General features: G+C 39.0%; 1 protein-coding gene and 1 pseudogene across 5 annotated transcripts in view; both read left to right on the forward strand.

Annotated features, from left to right (window-relative positions):
- The window catches only part of SNX13 (sorting nexin 13), a 90,368-nt gene that overhangs the window by 13,751 nt on the left and 57,973 nt on the right, over window positions 1–18,644 (forward strand). The gene's annotated exons all lie outside the window — the stretch shown is intronic.
- Window positions 15,828–16,751, forward strand: LOC138722343 (oxysterol-binding protein-related protein 10 pseudogene; annotated as a pseudogene).

Raw genomic sequence — 18,644 nt, forward strand, 5'->3', positions numbered from 1 at the left:
CCTCTTAATGTTGTGTAAGTCCAGTGACTTTGAAAAGAAGATTTGGACACATAGTAATGGGAGATAATCCATTCCACACATTTGGAAATGTTTGTTTAGTTTCATTATCACTAGCATTCTTTAAATATAGATAACAAAGAGGCTGTTAAAAGGTATTTCTTGTCTGCAGTAAAGGAGATAGTGTTCTTCCTTCTGAGTGTACCTGGGATATTCAGAATCATAGCATCATTTAGTATTATTTGAAAAGGATGGGGTCTGTTATATTTCCCAAAAAGTTAAATGTACTTTTAACATAGAGTATGTATTTATCTTTGTAGATGATACACAGCATAAGGGCCAAGCCAATGCCTTAATTGGTTACTAAAGTGATATTATCATAGCAGCCCAAGTTTTGAAGGCCCTGGGTACCTGGACAAGCAGCGTGAATACACCTGGACTACCCCTAAAATGCATGATTCTTCCATAGAAGCAAGTCATTATAAAGTTCTCAACTGCAGGACTGCTTCCAGCTACAGGATTTACAGACAAGTTTCTTCAAACACTCTTGCACTTCTCTGCTTAGGTTCAGTATGGAGAACTGTCAAAGTACTGAAAATCATCATAAAAGAGCATACTTTTTTTTCCCCCCTTCAGACAACTGAATTCCTTCAAACTCCAGGTTTCCAGCTGACTAGCCTTTTAAATTTTCTTTAAAGCTATGCAGAGGCTGGGTTCTAACTCCATTAGTAGCCCAGGCAGCCCTTGTTCAATAAGCAGCCTGAATACTTGCAAGATAACAAATAGCAGGTATAAAAATAAACTCTAATGACCTAATTCTAATGTGAACAAACAAAACCTATGACCTCCACCAGCTGGAACTTTGAACCTCAGTCCCATCTTGGAAGACAAGAAAAGGGGTAAAATATCCATGTGTCTACCTGCAAAATGCTATCTGCTCTCCTGCAGTTGAATTGATCCACATATCATGTATTTTGCCAGATTCATTTAGGGCCATTGAAATCACACAAGTGATGCTGGAGATAGTGCTGCACCATATTCATTCTCAATACGCCTCTGGCTGCAGAAATCCTGCAATTTGGAAGTCAAATTGCAGAGCTTAGCTAAAAGCAGCTAAGAGATAAAGATAAGTTTACAATGAGGAACACGCAGTACCCAAACACGCACCAAGTATTCCTTACAGTCCTTCAGAAAGTCTAATACTTTTCACCCGTACACCAAGTACTGATAGAGATGCAGGATTAGTTTGGATAAAGTCCTTGCTTGAGAAGTTCTTATGTCTAAATTGCACAAGCTAAGTCAAGCCCTTTTTCTTCAAGCGCCAATCAGTAAAGTGTTATCGGTTAACAGCTGGTGGTTTCATTCAGTAAATAGCATATCTTCTGACAAAATCCCTAAAACTACTAAATAATCTCAATAAAGCACGCCTGGGCTGTCTCCAGATTGGGTAAAAGAGGACTGGAAGGAACAGGCTGAGTTGTGGAGCTGTAGCCACGTTTGGGCACTACCAGCCCTGCTGAGCACAACCACAAGGTCCTAGCAGAAACACCAGTGCCGGCACACACGGCAGGAGGGGAAATGGCTTTTGGGAAGAGTTCTGGGCAATAATTTCAACTACATGTCCTAGAGAAAGCAACTATGCTTTCCTGCTCTTGTCTGGCATTTCACAAATTCAGAGTTGCCGTCTCCAGCTGCCACAGAGCAAACAAAACCAAAGCCTTGATCTGGGGTCACATCTGCCAGTGAAGAAGTGATGCATAAAATGCATTATACTTCTTGGATACAGTTCTCAGCTGCTCTGCATTAATGCCTTCCTTCTACACTTAGAACCTTTAGGTTTCATGCTGTAATGACCCCTCACGGACAGAAATTTATTTTGCTAATCCAAGCTACCTCTGGCACCTGCAAAGCCCTTCCGTGGGAAGCAATGACCCACTCTCAGGACAGATAATTTAGTTCCACAATTTGACTCGCTTGACTGAAGCGTGAGATTCATCCTATGTTCTAGCACATCCCAAAAGAAAACACTGCACTATGTTTTCCAACACTTCTTGCAGAATTACACATGGTGAACACTCATAGCCCTGGTATAAAACCAGCATAAACTGTTAAGGTAAGTGAAAACCCACCCAGAAACTTTTAAAATACAAGTAGTCACCCAGGACCTTTGATTCTTCTAGCAAAGCACATTCTCATTTATTTTACTCGTACTGTTTTCCCTCCCCCTCCCTCCTCCCATGCCTCACATGGTACTGTGGAAACTTAGCTCAAACAATAAATTAGTTGCAGACTTTCAGATAGGAAACTAGCTTTATTAGCTGTATTCTGAGGTGGCAAGCAAGACGGCTTCAGGAGACAGGAAAACTGAGAGGTTTTGCATAGTTCTGCATCCATTACAGTCAATAGTAAAGGCTTTAAGATTCATATAAGAGACAAGGTAAGGTCATACCAAGATTTTCTTCAGTGTTATACTCTCAATAAAACCCAGCAGGTCCAACTGAACATACATAGGTATTAAGTCATGCTCCACTACAAAACACTTTCTAGTTTAATGTATGATAATAAGCTTGAAAGAGCATCACTTGGTATATTAAGCTACCACTTAATTAAATAGATGACTAATAGTTACAGCCAAGAAAGAAAAGTAATTGGCTCCTCTTATAAAGATTTCTCTACATACCAGCAACTTCTCAGACTAGCAGAGATCTCCCAGTACTCTTCCAAAATTAGGACCATATCCCCCTCCTCATTTTTAATTGGCACATGGAAATCTAAGATAAAGACTCACCATGTTCTCCTTTTATGGATGGACTTCATAGTTGAAGGAATAAAGGAAAACCCAAATCAGGAAGTCAAGGTATCCAGCAGAGTGAGTGAAAAAATTGTTAAGAAGCAGCACAAACAGAGCTACCCTGTGAGGGAAGAGTTGCTGAGATTAAATGGGGGTCTGGGAGAGTGGCAGCAGCTGTTTAGGTGAAGGTCCCAGGTGAGGCCTCTCACTGCAATTACAGCCTCTCTGTGCACTGAGGGCTGTGAAATAAACCATCTGTCTTCACTCACCAGGAGAATTCCTCTGGTTACAGAATTACAGTTATCCTGTGGGAAAAAAAGCACGTCAAAAATATTGCCTTGAATACAACCAGACAGTCTCTGACATCAGAATTATCCTAGAAAGATAAGTTAACCTAGGAATATGTTTAAAAACATCAGCAACATCAGCTGGAATTGTGGAGAAAAAGCTCACTTATTTCCCATTAGTTATGATCTGCGCTGCAGCAAAGAATGCAATTTTTAGTCTGCAGAAGACATTGTACCATGCAGTTAATTGTGGCAATCAATTAAAGTCAGTAATTCTTGAAACATTTTGTCACAAATTTTATAGTGCGTGTGCTTTTTAGCATTGTCATCTAACAGAGGGCAACTGTGTTAGATAAACTTTCTGACTTTTAAATCATTTTGTCAATTTATACACCTACTAGTATCTTCTTCATTTTATTGTAGAGGTTTTTAATTTTTAGTCAGTTCTTCAGCTAAGGGTAGAGCCGTCATTGTGAAAGATGTAATGCACAAAATTAGGTCTCCTGGGGTTTATATGGGAAAAAGAAAGAAGATAATGTGATTAAGAGGAAATTCAGACAGAATGTTATAAGGCTGGCAAAATAAAGAATCTTACGGTATTCCTGCACTAATGTTAGAAGCTTGAGAGTGCATCAGAAGCTACTACAGATTTTCATGAATAAACATAATTATAACTGGATTGACAGAGACAACGTAGGACGAGCCTCACAACTGAAATGCTTATTGGTGACAAAATCTAGGGATGGCAAAACTCTGTGGGAATGGCAAGCCTAGGGTGTTACATGCTTGGAGCCACACGTTAAAGGGTCATCCCCAAACACACAGCCAGGGAATATGATCTGACTGCACATGAGATGTTGATTCAGAATTCAGATTTCATTCTTAATTCAGCATTTCTTGGCCTTCCACTTTTGTAGTAGCTCAGAATTATAGAATTAACCCCACATCACTTTGGGAACCAATGTATGGTGCTGAAATGCACAGGCTTTAAAAATAATATGCTCAGAATTACTTGTATGTAATAATTGCTCATGGTTTTTATATTAAAGTCACTATGACAAAATGTGGAACAGAGTCAGAAAGCAATGTGACTTTTTAAAACTTGAATTTGGCTCTTTTTTTGTGTGCTTTCATAAGAAAATTAGGGTTATGAAATGGTTCTGCTTCTGCAAGTTCCCCTTCTGGTAACTCGAAACCCAGCAGCATCAGCAACAACAAAAAGACTGAAGTTTCACAGTTGGTTTACGCATTCAAGTTCAGTGAAAAAAAATGGCACCTAGGGAGAGAACTGCTACTCATGTCCATTAAAAGAAAGATATGAAGCATGCAGGAATTTTACATCCTATTTAACAGAAGTTCTTGGCTGATCTATATACACGGACCAGCATGTGCAAAACTGAGTTAGTTATACCATGTGCTTTGTCTTGTAAAATAAGATTGTGGGTAAAATAAGATTGATTTAGGATATGCTGGGTGCTGGTGTATTTGAGTTATATTTGCAAATCATGGTGGACATTAGAGATACTTCCAGGAAGGATGCGAGCAAAGGTCTTGGAGAAGACCAGCGTTCTGCAGTAGATGTGCTATATGGACCTGGGGAAACATGGGATTATTGCAAGAGTATATGCAAGACTAGGTCATACATCCACATGAAACAAAACTCTAATATTATTTTCCAGTTTTTAAGGCAGCTTATTTTGCTCTTTAACATTCATAACTAGGGCTTGAAAGTACTTTTTTTTAACTTAAAATTATCAAGAAGGCTAAGTTTTGTAATTCTGGGTCTTGTGGAAAGACATGACAGGAGCCTCGACCATTTTATTTTGAAATCTCACACCTTAACTGAAATAGCAAGAAGCTGTATCTTTAATAAAACAACTTTTCTCATTGTGCATTTTAGCCTTTGGATCTAAGTAAAAATATATATAGTTATAAAACAGTTTGGCTATAAATACATTTTTATGATTGAACTATGGAATGAATTGACAGGTACTTAAAAGTCTCTTTTTATATATTATCAGTGGTCTTCTATATGAGTTTCTACAGTAAAATATTTTAGAAATATCAACATTCAGCAAAAAGCTCCATAAAAATTCATAAGTTCCATGTAAGTTTCTAACTTCTTACTATAGGTGTATACCATAACCTGAAAAACTACATAATCCACTTATTTTGCCTGCTGTTTGCATTTAAAGCAATAGTTTCATGCAGAGATGATGAACATTTCCCCAAACGTCCTCCATAATTAACTGAAAAACAGTAAATAGTTGTCCTGCTATTTTCTTAGCCTTTTAGAACCTGGAAATTCTATTGCCAAATCAAATGCCTGTCAATTAAAATAAGAGTAACAATAAACCAGTCTCTTCTCCTCCCAGCTTATATACTAAATGCAGTTTCACAGAAGAAAACTTCAGTTCTTCATCAAACATTTTGAATATATTTGCATGTAGAATAACCAGAAAAGATCGGATTACAACTGACAACAGATTTTTATAGTAGAGTTATATCCTATGCCAAGTCAAGAGTGCCTTTTCTAGGCTACAGCAAACAAAAAAATCTAAAAGTAGAATGTAACTGTGGTACTGCTGTTGCTATGGGTGTTCTGCATGTCCCCTTTGACTTCTTTGTTCAGTTAAGATACACTATTAATATACAAGGGCAACAAAAGGACATTCAAAATCATGAGTCAAAATCATGAGACTAGTCTCCAAACAATCTGAGATTATTTTTATAAGTGCAGGGTTGTGGGATTTTTTATTTCTTTTGATTTGCTTTTTCATTATTACATCAACACTTAAAGTTTTCTCTTCAACCACATTAAGAAACTTATCTTTTGTGTGTGTGTGTGTGTTTTTTAAAGTAAATCAAGATCACTTAAGGATAAGTAACTTTAAAAGCCTTGATAAAAGTTCCCAAGACGCATGTGAGAAATTATAAACTTTTATAGTGCCATATAGGATTTTGCTTGGAACTATCAGACAGATGGAAAAAATTAAAACAACCCAGCTGTGAAGTACCAAGTGCAGCACATCCTGCACAGTTTCGTGCACTTTCAGTTCCTTTAAGCTATACGATCTACTGTTCTGGAGACCTTTGAAGGTGGCAGGCAGCACTAAGTCTCTGCTAGTCCATGAAGACTGGCCTGTGACTTCTCAGGTGAAAATGGGGTTAAAAGCTTTTGCAAATCTTTTTTTAGATATTTCAATTAGTTATTTGAACGTAGAGTATTTCAACAAAGCATAGGAGGATCCCAGAGGGCTCAATGTACGTTCCTGTAGGTGCCTGCTGTCTGCAGGCAACAAACCTCTACGCAGGCTGGATGGAGGCAGCACGTATCTTTTAAAACACTTCAAGTAGTTTTGTGAAGCTGGGTATTCTGAGGATTTACATCTGTAAAATCAGAGTCTACATATAATGGAGGACTTGGAAATATTCCCAAGGCTGGTAGAGAAGGAAGACATAAAACCAGATAGCTACGCACATTGAATGCATCGTAACACGTACCATCCAGTTTAGGCACAGGCTGAGAAAGTCCCTCTTTTCCACATCTGAGATATTTATACAGGGTGTCCTCAAGGTGGATTCTCTAGTGTCTAATAATGTATGCACTTAGAGTTTTCCTTTAATCTGAACACTGATAAGATTTTCTTATTTTACTTGGCCATTTCCCAAGCCTTGGAGGAAAATATTTATTTTTCTTATTCTGGTCCTAAGTTAATTTGTTGGAATTAGCCAAAGGGCTCAAAGGTATTAATGGAAAACAGACAGACAGATTAACATGAATGTGTGCGTGCACGCACCCTAACAAATATATATATGCACCCATGCATGCAACTTTGTTATCTTGTAAAAAACAATCCAAAACTACAATTTAAAATAAACACTCCAGCAGTAACCTGTATGTTATACAATATCCAATATATAAGAGAGCAGCTGACTATTTATTGGGTTTGAAAAATTTCCCTATTGCTTATGAAAAACAAAATTGAAACGCGCATTAAACTTAGATAGGGAAAGAGATTATTTTTATAGTCGCAGTAACATACTTTAACTATATGCAAGTGCTAGCATAATGAAAGATTCTGTAATCATCAAGTAACAGCATGGTGGTCTGTAATAAACGCTAATATGATATAGCCTGTCAGAGATCAAAGGCTCAGTCCTAAAAGACACAGAATAACTCATGAAACCATAATTGCTGTTTTGATTTAATCCAGGCAGTCTGTTTAAAGCACATTTTAAAGACATGCAAACATTTTGAAGTAAACAATTTTCTGAAAGCAAAACAGGAAATAATCTGGTTCCCGTTTCTTCCTCTTTCTACTTTGCGGCACACCTATTTTAGATATTATATAAAAAGCACAGAGCCAACCTACTAATTCCAGCATCACAGTTTTCCTTCAGTACCACTGTCAGCTGTATCACATTGAACTGGAAATAGATTTCTTTGCCATAGGTCTCTTCTTTTGTGCTTAGCATCATATAAGCCATAACATGATTAAAATGTGCCATCTTTTAAGATGCAGAACTCAAACTTGTAGTTTTGCAGAATCAGGTCGTGATTATACAGTCGGTTTAATGTGATTAAATCCTGCTGATTAAATGCTGCTGCCAAATGGGTGGCATGTGCTTCTTGACTTGCCTGACTGCTTTAAGTCTCAGTGTTTGTACCAGCCTAAGAACGATGACAGGAATGAGCAATTCAGTGCATGGGGAGACAATTTATGTCAGAGCAATGTGAGCATGTAGCCATCGCTGCAGGCCTCTTATTTGCCTGTTGGCAGTAGAGATGTAGTTTTATTTAACTCTACAAAGCATTTGATACAGTTGGGGTGCTTTAAAAAGTGCATTTTCGTTCTAACGATTGCCTTTTTTATTTTTAACTAGAAAGTTTATTATGGAGAAGGTATATTTTATTAGTTTGACCACTGAATTTTAATGTGAAAACTGTCGAATCAATGTTGATGCATACAGACCTTGAAATTACCTTAGGACAATTTAGCATCTGAATAATGAGCTGTGTTTTCCACTGTTTTTCTTGAAGAGACAGGCCTACCTCAAATACCTGTGTAGTCAATGAAGATCTAAAACCTACAGCTTTCTTAATAATCTAGAAATCATAAAAACTGGAATTAAGAATAAATTTGGGGTTGTGTCACTCACAACAATAAGTATAGTCTCACACACTAAAACTACGACTATTGGGAAAGATACAGGGAAGCATGAGGACTACTCCGTGCCTAAAATCCTGAAAATCGCAGTCAGTAATCACAGTATCTGCACCTGAACCAACAAAATGTTATCTTAAAGCAGCTCAACTCTTAAAATTAAATGTCATTCCTAATTGGAAAACAAATCACAAAGTGCCACTCGAACGATTTCATTCTGTACGTTTAAAAAGATTTTTTTCCACATTCCTTTTGCAATCTTTTAATCAGCAGCTGTGTACTTTACATACATGATGAGAACTACAAAGAAAAAAAAAAGGAAAATGCTCTCTGGAGATAGATGTCTTATAATTTTGCTATTTCTTTTTCTAGCTCCAGTTCTAGATTAATTTCAATTCATTATAATTCATTCCACAACTGAACTATCTCTTGACATAATGTAAAGATTTAAGAAGGAATTTACAAAGCTGCGACAGCTCCTGTTTAACTAGCCCAGTGCTAGCTATGTGCATCCCAATGAATTAATGCAATTCTACTCACAGCTCTTATCTAAGAAAAGCATTTTTCTTTATTATTCCATAAATAAATGTCCTTGGGGAACAAAGCTCTGTCTCTTTATAGTTATTTTTGGGTACAGAATGCTAAAATGATAAAGCGATCTTCTGAGTTCTGGTAATCTCCTGATTTTGGAGAAGAATACTGATGGCATCCTTTGAGATACTGATCTGCTTGTGAAGCACTGTTTGGAATAGAGCTACTCAATCCAATCAGCAGGCAGGTGTCAAAGTATGTCTAATGCTGCAGACACTGCTGCAGACACTGAAATATGTTTGCTTTAGTTCTGTGCATTGAATCATAGAACCACAGAATAACCAGGTTGGAAGAGACCCACCGGATCATCGAGTCCAACCATTCCTATCAAACACTAACCCATGTCCCTCAGCACCTCGTCCACCTGTCCCTTAAACCCCTCCAGGGAAGGGGACTCAACCCCCTCCCTGGGCAGCCTGTTGAGTGCATTATAAAAGCTATTCCAGTAGAAAGTTAACAGCTGTGGAAGTTTTTGAAGGCTCAAAGCATTAGGAGTAACAAATATGGAGGGTATTAACTCAAGGAGTATCTGTATCACAAAACAGAAATGCATCTTCTGTACTTCCCTGGTTTCCTAAGGCTTTGGGGTCACATACATAAGCAATTCTGTGTCAAGAGGAAGGAGAAAAACTTGCTTGTACAGAGCAGAATCTTTCGTCATCACATAGCTCAGACACATGACCCACAGATAGTGGCTTTAGGTGAAACAACAAGATCAACCACAGGAACTGCTGTAATGATGAAGTGTAACTGTATTCAGTATGCCTATTTAGAGTTATTTTGTATTTATTGAGAAGCTATACAGTTTAAAGTTACAGAGCAGACATTTCTTTTTCCCATTAGTGAAGATGACTGATCTATTAGATCTAGAAATGCTTTCGTATCTGCCATCAGCCTTATCCCAGAGTACCTTTCCTCTTGGAGGTATAAGCTCTTTGGCTTGAGGGAGAGGCAGAAGACAGATGAAGCCCTGGAATGGTACCCTCCCAAGGTGCAAAGCAGAAGACATTAGCCCATATTCATGCTCAGATGTGAAAAAGAGGAGTATTTCTGTAAGGAATAGAAAATGTTGCCATGCTAGGGGCCTAGGGGCAGAAAGGAAGAGGGAATCAAACTCCTAGTATGAAAAAGGAGGAACAGAAGTAAAGAAACACTAAGCCCAGATATTGCAGGGTGAAGAACAAAAAAAAAAAAAAAAAAGGCACAAGGTGAGTAGAGAGAATACAGATACTACGAGACTTTGTAGGGAAGATATTTATTTTCCATAGCTGGATGTAGATGGAAAGGTGATTATTTTTTATCTTAAAATTGTGCAATGACTGTATTATTCTATCATGGGTTTGTTTCTTTCTCCTGATGCATTTTCTAACTGTGTGTTCATTGACCTGCTCCAGAAAGGTACAAGAAAAGATCTAGTGCAGTTGATTTATGATTGTAACCGGAAAATCTCCATTCCAGATTTGTTCTTGTCACTTTTGTCAGATAATCTGGAGCTTAAATTAGAGAACTAGCTGCTGTCTAGGTTTTAACTTTGAAAACATTTGAAGATAGTAAATAAGTTTTTAATCGCGTCTTGTACTGAAGAATTCGATGTAGCTAATATTGTTTTTAATTGGCAAGTTTTTAACTTAACAAATGAATAAAAATTCAAAATAACAGTGTTAAAAGCAGTCATGATCAGAGCTGGACGGAAGGCATCTTTTGTTTTCTACTTTCCTTTTTCACCTCCAAAGCATCGGTGAGTTTGCAGTAACTTATGCTTTTTCTGGCAGTTATTTCACATGACAGAAGTGAAATAGTGATTTTTGTGGGAATCTAACAAGAACAGGTTTATAAAAGGCTGATGATAATCAATATGTGTATCTTCAAAATCTCTTATCAGTATGATGACTAAGCAGACCTGAATTTCAACTTAAAACTGCATTGCAGACTCCTGTGCATAGGTGTTTAAGAGAATTTAGCTTTGTCTGTTACTTTGTAATCTCAACTTTGACTCCAGAGTAGTCTGGGTCAAGTGATGTTTATATTCAGTGTTTCCAAATAAAATCTCTGCGATCGTGTTGTTGGTTTAATGCGAGTATATAATTTGACTGCAGCATCTGTACAGCTTGTAAGATGAGGCATAAAGAAGCCTGAAGTACTGTATGCTCAGCCTGAGGAAAAAGAGATACCCTTTGTTAAACCTTCTGACATCAAGGAGGAAAGGAAAGATGAAACATGCATTTTAGGCTTACAAATCATTTTTCAAGTCAGCATTTCCAGAGGAATTATTTCAAGAGAGAACAGGAAGTATCAGGAAGTTGTGGGATTTAATATGGAAAATTTCATCTTTCTACTTTAGGATACGACTTTGCTGCAAGGATTAATACCCAGGTGTGTAAGTCACTCTGCAAAAGCCTCAGATTATGCCTTTACTGATCCTTCGTGACCTTAGGTGCATTACTGCTGTCCTCACCTCCACAGCAGTGGCATGCATTGTTACAATTCTTTCACAACAAACAGTGGAGAGACCTGTCTGTCTTTCTGGGAACTGGATGTAAATTATAAGAACGGACAAGTGGCAATTATTCCTCTGGGTCAAGTGAAGCAAGAACCCACACAGGATAGCTGGGCTCTGCCTCACACCTGTAGCTGGGTCAGGTTGATAGCTGAGACACTCTGGTGTGTTAAAGGAAAAAGGAGTATGAGCTGAAGCTAAGAGTGTAATGATCCCTAATTTAATCCTAAATGGCTTGCAGTGGTCTTGCAGGAGGTCTCCTACCTTGTAGAGGCAGTCTTACAATCAGAAAGAATTATTTTTTTCAAAATGTAACGTTGAAAAAAAAAAAAACCTTGTGAAAAACCTAAGAAAAACAGAATCTCAAAGATAAATGAAACAAAACATAGAAACAGTCAAAGGTATCAAAACACGAGTCAAGCACACATTTCACATAAAAAATCCTTGCAAGTTAAAGATTCTTCATAATAGTCTCTCTGACTATGTGTCTAACTATGAAGAAGAGGAGTGCCTGAGGAACAGGTTTTTCTGGTGAAGGAGGGACTTGGTAGTCCTTGTAATACATGAAAAACAATTTGGAGTTGACACAGGACCAATTTTTAACCCTCCTTCTGGGGAGGAGCGACTGGCTCGCGTCATAAAGCACACAAAGAAGAGTATTCTGGGTGTTTTTAACAAAACCAGGGGAAATGTTGTCATTCAAATAAGCAAAGATTGTTGTACTCCTCTGTATTTTCCTCATTCAAATGCATTGCAAGAAGCGTTTCGTTTCAGGAGTTTGGATTTCATGTAGCATTTTTGATGATTAAATTATCATTAAAATCTATACATTTTTTTTTTAATCTCTATACATTTTTTTTAATTTTATACAAAATTAAATCTCTATACATTTTGTAGAGGGTTTTTTTGCATCAGTCTTTGTTATGAACAAAATCTTGTAAGTGGGCAACAAAACAAATGTCCAGAAGAATGAAGTCAATTTGCAAAGTACAATACTAATAAGCTCCTTCACCCGGAGAGAAGACACAGACATCAGTGACGAACAATGGAAGAAAAGTATAAAAGACTTCCAGTAGCCTCGCAGTTTTTGCCAAGTCCTACAAATTGATTATGACTTAGAATATTTAACTTATTTCTTAAAGTTTTTGGAGCCCCTTCAGAAAGAGTTGCAGACTTTATGATAGCAAAGCCTGAAAATATGACTTGACTACTTCTTAGAGGTTCAGGAAACAGGGAAAAGGTAAACAACTTTAATTTCCAATGTCATGATTCTTACAGCTTGGCTAATGGCTCTGAACACCTGGGCTGCTGATAGTGCAGGCAGAATATTTATCTCACTCCTAGCTACTCCATTCTTCTAATTTTCTTCCCCCCGTATGCCCCTCCATAAGTAGATTAACTGTCTTAGAAAATTTGTTGATTATGGATTAGGCATTTAGGACTCAGTCAAAAATATCACCTAAAGAAAAAAAAAAAGAAAAAGTTTTAGAATATTTTCCAAATCCCCTCTGCAGAGCTTTTCATTTATTTATTTTTATATTTCCTAACTAAAGATCTTCTCCTATCATGTGTTAACTGCAATACAGTTAGTCAGATTTACCAGACTTCCCAGGATACCTTCATCTGGGTTTACGCAGAGGGCACTATTGATACCAGTTTTGCAGAATACAAACAAAGCTGAATTTTTTAATGCATAGTGAATAGTTTTGCTTCCTACTTGACTTTATTTTACTAGCTGTCTGTCTTATTAAGTAAATATTTTCTATATAACCCATTTTGTGTTCTCCATGCCATTGAATATCAGCATTTTGGTCTCAAGTCACTGGCAAAGTTCAGTCTCTCTGTAACACCTTGTCACAGTACCAGTATCACTGGAATCACTATTAAAGCTGTAAGTAACTGGGAAGTTCAGGCCCAGACTTCACCTGCTTGTTATATATACCTAATACCTGGAAGAATAACCATGATATAATGACACAAACAAATTCTTCTTACCAGAAATGTAAACTGAGCCCACTCAGTCTCCATCACCAAAAACCCACTTACACGAATTATTTGCAACATGTTTCATGTGTTTGCTCAAGAAGATACCAAAAGGAAGGGGTTTTCAGACCTGTGGACCTGTCACTTAGGCTGATCTACCTGCCAGACATGCTTAGGAGCTCAAATCTCAGAAGAGAAACCACCCAAAGCCTTTTGCAACACATAGTTACTGACATGTGGTCAAGCACAGGTAACAGCAAATACTGTGAAGTGCCGCTGTTTGAATAGCAAAAAGGTCAGTACAGTTAAGATATGTAAACTGGAAAATGCTTTAAAAGTCATTTCAGCCTCCAACAAACAATTCTGAGAACATGAACCTTGGGCAGATATATCATCTTTATTACAAAGGATGAAGCAGGAATTACACCTGATGTTTCTTCAGTAATTATTTATCTTTAACAATACATTTTTAACAATACATATTTTAACAATACATATTTATCTTTAACAATACATTTACATAGTATTGTTTTGAACGGCCATTTCAAGTACACCCTTGCATTACCAATCTGTGCTGCATCTCAGGTGAATGCTGAGAAAGCACAAAATTAATGAGATCTATAGAGTTGTGATCTTCTTTTATTATATCTGATCTTCTGTTCTTTTATTTCTGATCAGGCAGTTCAGACGAAGTAGCTTAGAACAGGCAAAATCCTGAAATAACAGAATATTCAAATTTCACACAAAAAAGACCCTCTGAGTTCCTCTTTCAATCACACTGCTATGTAGACTTATAGGGTCATCTGATCGTACTTGAAATGTAATGTAATGCAACCATAATGATAAATTTCTTTTTAACAGTAAGACTTAATACTTGAAACATTTAATGACTATGAATTCTTCAGACCTCCTCCTCCTCATTTTCTCCCCTGCCCCAACACGAATCCCAAACTAAACAACCCCAAGCAAACTCCTGCCATACTTCCAGCCTCAGCTACAAATAACTTAAACAAGAAGACAAACTTTGTTTCACATTAGTTGGTTGTGGATAATCTGAGCTAATTTATAGTATGCAGAAATAATTCTGTAAAAGATCTTTCCTAGACTGTAGAGAAAGGTACACAAATTCAGGCTTGCTGATGAAGTCAGAAACAGTCTCACAGCCATTCTAATGAAACTGCTTAGTAAAGCAAAATCGTTCTGTCCTTTCAGCCCTTCCCTCCCCCACCCCTGCCTGTAGTTTCCCCTTTCTTTAGTCTTCACTTGTCTTGTATATCCTTTTGCTCTCCAAATGCAGGTTACTGCTGCTTCAGAGGTTATCTTAATGGCAATTAGGTCACTGACTTAATTTTCCATAAGCTGGTGAGCTAACAGTTATTTAGGTTGTGGGACTGCCCTCCTTTCAGGGCTGGAAAATAATTTGAGCTCTTTTGTGCTTCGCTGTGAGTTGGCACAGTTGCTCTTTTATTGCTAAATCTTGCCTGTGCCTCCTCTTCTGTGTGTGCTGCATCCGCCCCCTCACAACTACATTTTTGTCTCTGAGCCTGCCTCTTAACTTGGTGCACTCACTATGTTTTGCTTTATAAAAATCTTTATAAACTTCTAGGTGGGGAGCCTGCCAGTGCTATCCCTATCTCCTCCTGCTCTATTTCAGATTTTCGTGCTGCATTCATCCATAAGATCTGTAGATAACTCCCACAGCTTCCAGTGCCTGCAGTGGGATTTCAAAATGTGGATCTAGATCATCGGACAGATTTCTTGGCCTATAGTCAGTGAAAACTGTAATAAATGCAAAGAATACCAAGACATCTGGCAACAGGAATGAGTTGTCTTATAAATATGAAGGTACTTGGAACCATCAGCATTACGACGCTCCTTCTACTTGAATTAAGCATTTGTCTAGGCCTATGAGGAAGAAAACTCGCTGAGTATTTTAAGGACTGGGTGCAAAACCTTTCTGCCAGGTTTGCATTTGGCTACAGATAGATATAGATACTTGCCCTAACACTGTTCTTTGCAGAATGCTTGTGGGTTCGTAGCAATGACAAGAAAATAATGAGTGTGCTTCTCTGCCTGGATGAGCACAGTGCTAACGCGGCTGCACTCCTTCCGTTAGTGTGTCAGCTCATTGCACTGCCAGTCCCAAGCTGTATGTGCAACAAACGCACAAGGATAAATTGTAAGGACTATGACTGCCATGGATGACTCATCAAGTCTAATAGCATTATTGTCACTTGAAGATGGGCTCAGGGAAACAAATAGGTGTTCAAGTGCTTCTGGCCTACCATTGATAGTCCTTTCAATCACAGCTGAAGCCTTGTTTCCAGACCTGTTCATACTCAGCTATCTGGAGTCTGTCTTGTCATTTCATTCCCGCAAATGGTGACCCCGGTGTGATGGGGTATTCAACGCGATCAGCGTCTGGCGGGAATCTCAGCTCCGACAGGATCATCGGCAGGACCGACTGACTCCTCACACATTCCCGGGCATCACCGTCAAGACGACAGGTAATCATGGGGCAGGGTGCATCATCAGAGCAAGAGGCAATAGCTAAGTTACTGCTCCAATTCCTTCAAAAGAGAGGAATCAAATATGATGAGACTAAGTTACGCATTTTGCTGAAATGGCTCAGGAACGCTGAGGGGACTCTCAGGAAATACACCAACCTCCTGCAGGGCTGGCAGAGCAGGAACTTTGTGCTGGACTTTGAGATGGGGATTCTGCAATATTTCGTGAATGAGCAAAGTAATAACCAGAAGCCACAAGGAACCTTGTCTTTAGCTGGAGCTATAATATCATCCAGTGATGAAGTGCCACACATGTTGGTGGCCTACTCTGCTAATGGAGAGATGCATAAATTGAGAGCTGCTGATGCAAAGGAGAAACAGTACTGGATAAACCAGCTGCGATCCTGTGCCAAACATCACAAGGAATGTAATTCTAAAAGCGTTTCATCTCTGCGAAGTAGAAGCTCATCTCTGCTGCCGCCTGGGACAGTTAATTCTGCATCTCCTAGTGGCCAGAAGCATATGAATCAAAGCGTCGTAACCATCGCACATCACAAATCACCTGCAGCTGCTCGAAGAGTGAAGAGCCAACTTTCTGACCAACTCCATGAAGTCAGAGAGATCATGAGCCAAGCTGAAGTACACCAGAAGAATCTTGTACAAGCCACTGAAGCTCTCCCAAGTTCTGGGCCCCTTTCTGCCTTGGAAAGAATTATCTGCTTTGTGGAGTATTATCTAACAGCTTTTCATGAAAGCCGAAATGGAGCGGTTGCCAAGAAGCCCTATAACCCAAAAATTGGTGAAACGTTTCATTGCTCGTGGGGTGTGCCTAAAGATAAAGTGAAAGCATTCAGAACTAATGGTGCCTCTGCGGTTTCCAAGGACCCCAAGTCAAAGAATTATCAAACAGGTCTACCTTGCTATCACTGATTCCTACACCACACTCAGAATATGTGCAGTTTTGCAGTAAGTTTTCAAAGGTGATTACTTCTTTTGAAAACCTTACTTGATGTATCTAAACATACAAGGTGAAGAAACACGGTGCCAAGAGACAGTTTCTTTTGCTAGACCATCATCTTGCTTCAACTACTATCATTCATACGTTTCCACAAATATCATGAGACTTTTACCGCCTGTTTACCCCTTACATTACATAAGCTGGGTAATTTATCTTATCAGTGCACCGTACTGTGCCTCGCCCAGTATTTATGACTAAGTGACATGGCAAACAGTAGGTGTTTCAAGTGTTTTGATTCTATTTCCTGCCTAAATACACATTGAAGTTTTTGCGTAATCATACAGCTGATTTACTGAGCACTCTGCTATATTATGGGTCCCTTCAGGGCTTCCTCACAGACCTGAGCACAGGGCACTATTTGTCTGAACTGAAGTGTGATAAAAGCCATGAAGAGAGAACCACAGCTGTATATACCTATGACTGTCTTCCAAAAAAGCATCTACACAATGTTGTAAATAAATGTTAGGGGGCCAAAGCAGTACAATAGAATTGGTATTTCACAAGTCCCTTTGCTCAGTGTTTTTGAACAATTCTTGATTCATCAGGATGGTGAAATACCATGTGTGAGACCACTGCATGGTTCTGTTATTGTTAAACCTATTGTTTAAAGTAGAGTTCTGTGTGCTATGAGATCTGGATATTCTCTGAGGGATCAGCTTGGAGGAAAGAGTAATGAAATATTCAAAAATACAGACTCAGAAGCCCGAAGCTTACTAGATACCTGAAAAAGCTTTTTTAAATTATTATTTAGAAAAGGCAAATAAATGAACGTGAATGTTGAGGGTCTGCTTTTTTGAAAGAGCTATGCACATGAGTAACAATTAGGTTTCTGACAGGGGAAAAACATTTACATGAGTAAAACTGAAACTCAGCAGTACTCACAAATAAAACTAAGAAGTGGGCAACCCTAAAGTCCTAAGTATTTAACAGGCCCTGGGAGAATTAGAGAACTTCTACAAAACCCACCAGCCACAAGGGCTCCCTAATGTCTTTTGCACCTCCACAAGAGCAGCTTTGCTTTTACTCAGGGAGAAAAAAACCTGTAATTGAATAAGGTTGGTTTTCTTCACATTATAAAAGCAGTGTTGCTTTCTGTTTGTCTTCACTGCCAGTCATTACTATTTCTTCAGTGTGTTATTGGCAAAGCAGGGAAAAATCCCATCTTGTTCGTACTCTCCTAATGCAACCAGGTTTAACTTTTTAACTTTAAAGTCTAGATCAAAAGCAAGCAAGCAAATAAAACCTCACAAAGCAGGGGGGGGAAAGGATGGGAAAGCAAAGCGTTCAGACAGGAAACTTTCCACATGTTCGGATGCAGAACTGTGAGGGCTTGTCACCCTGCGAGCAGGGCTGGCTGGCCTCCTGCAGACACGGCTCAGGGTTTCATGCAATCATAGAATGGTTTGGGTTGGAAGGGGCCTTAAAGCCCATCCAGTTCCAGGCAGGGACACCTCCCACTGGCTCAGGCTGCCCAAGGCCCATCCAGCCTGGCCTTCAACCCCTCCAGGGCTGGGGCACCCACAGCTTCCCTGGGCAACCTGGGCCAGGGCCTCACCGCCCTCACAGTGAGGCAATTCTTCCTTATGCCTAGTCTAAATCTTCCCCTTCCGACTTAAAGCCATTCCTCCTTGTCCTATCACTCCAACGCCCTTGTAAAAGCTCCCTCCTCAGCTTTCCTGTAGCCCCTTCAGGGTCGCTCTAAGGTCTCCCCAGAGCCTTCTCCTCTCGCGGCCGGACAGGTCCTCGCAGCAGAGCTGCTCTATCCCTCGGATCACCCTCAGTGCCCTCCCCGGGGCCCGTTCCAA

The sequence above is a fragment of the Phaenicophaeus curvirostris genome, chromosome 6 (assembly GCF_032191515.1).
Source record: "Phaenicophaeus curvirostris isolate KB17595 chromosome 6, BPBGC_Pcur_1.0, whole genome shotgun sequence".
NCBI classification, from domain to species: Eukaryota; Metazoa; Chordata; class Aves; order Cuculiformes; family Cuculidae; genus Phaenicophaeus; species Phaenicophaeus curvirostris.